The sequence below is a fragment of the Frankliniella occidentalis genome, unplaced genomic scaffold (genome assembly GCF_000697945.3).
Source record: "Frankliniella occidentalis isolate FOCC.00 unplaced genomic scaffold, Focc_3.1 Scaffold178, whole genome shotgun sequence".
In the NCBI taxonomy this organism is placed as follows: domain Eukaryota; kingdom Metazoa; phylum Arthropoda; class Insecta; order Thysanoptera; family Thripidae; genus Frankliniella; species Frankliniella occidentalis.
The window spans coordinates 1-1,767 of NW_026267304.1; positions in this window are offsets into that span (position 1 = coordinate 1).

Sequence of the window (1,767 nt, forward strand, 5' to 3'; positions counted from 1 at the left end):
TGGACGTTTCTGGAACTAACAGCTTACAACAAAACCGAGTGTTGGAGTCGAAGGACATCATTCTGGAGCAGCGCTCACAGTCCCTCAGACTGACCAGCCTCCTCCTCGCCCTTCAGGCCAGCCCCTCAGGCTCTCTCTCTCGCCCCTCAGGCGCGCCTCTCAGGCACTCCTCTCGTACTCGCCCCTCAGGCCCTACCCAGCCACCGCTCACCCTTCAGGTGCCGCTCGCTCGGTGTAGTAACGTATCAGAGAGATGTGTCTGTGCAGAGGCTGCAAGGGGCTTAAGCCCACTTGTCTTAGGATGGGGTGTAAAGCCACCGCAGATTTGCCTTGCGTTTGCGGCAAGACGAAACGTGGCAAGGCGTCAAAAATGAAGTCTACGAGCCCTGTTAAACCTGTGCTCATTAAGACCGAGCCCGCGGAGGACACCCCTGTGGCCTCCTTAAGCCCTATGAAGTGGGATGACGTGGAAGCCTATGTAGACTCAATTACTCGAGATGAGGCTTTTTCTAACAATGACAGCGACGTGCAGGTCCTGGTCTCACCTATGTTGGATGCTGCACAAGGGCCGAGCCGCCCGATGCCATCTTATGACACGACCGGTATATGGGAGGATATTCTTCTCCCCAAGTGTATGCCTGTCATACCGGCACCCCCAGTGGAAGATATGAAGCAGTTTCCTTATGCTGTCAATAAGATCATCTACGACTTAAACTGCAGCGGTTCAAAAACCGTAGAAGTGGGCGTGTGTGTGAGAAATTTCAAGGACTATGCCCTGCTTACTGGCGATCGCGTCGGGGGCAAGGCCGGTGAGAAGATCAAAATGAGACTCACCCCTTTTGAGCTGACAGCCCTGATGAGTAATACAGTATTCGATTTAATCGAAAAAGGGTTTAACAACCCAGACGAGTTCGACCCCACTACCGTGGGTGGTCTACTCTTAACTTTCAAAAAATTCGAAAACAACGCCCATCTGGTGGTAAACAGACCGGGTGTATCGTTTTTCTTACGGTACGCACGCCCGACTGTGGAGATATGGCGCACCTTACGCCCTGCAATTGCAGAGGCACTTGACGAATGCCATCTGCACGCTCCCCACATCAAGGAGCTGTATCATTTTCTGATTTCTAGTGTTGTCAAGCAGGGTCCTCTCCCCGCTGGATACTCTCAGAAACGAGCTCATGTCTCTAATATTTTGCGTAACACGTCAGCTGCTATGTATGACCATCACTTGGGGCAAATGCCCGTTAAAAGCTACGAGCCTTGGAGACTGCAGCTTATTAGCTTGCATTTTAATTCACTATTCTTTGCAGTCTTGAAAGAATTCGAGAAACAATAGAGCTTATCATTTAGTTTAAGATGTGTGTGTTTGTCTATGCTCTGTATCTTGTATGAATTTCAAACGTTTTTAGTTTAAGCTAAGTGTGTCCTTTGTTTTTTATCTTGTGTGTATTATTCTGAATAAATATAAAAAACATTTTAATCTGTGTTTTTTCTTTCCTTTTCCATTCATTCACGAGTTAAAAGAAATACTCTGGAAAATATTTATCCTAATTTATAACGGCATTTTTTTACATCTCACACCGATAATCTTTTGTAAATATTTTTATGGTCTCTCACTCTGACGCCAGCGCCCTCAGCGCCGCGGATCTTTTAAGTCTGCTCTCAGAGCATCTATTACACTTTGCCGCCGGCACCCTCCCCTGTGTGTGTGTCACGCAGAATATAGGTAAAATTTCCCAAGGAGCATTTTGGAGCTTTTGGAGC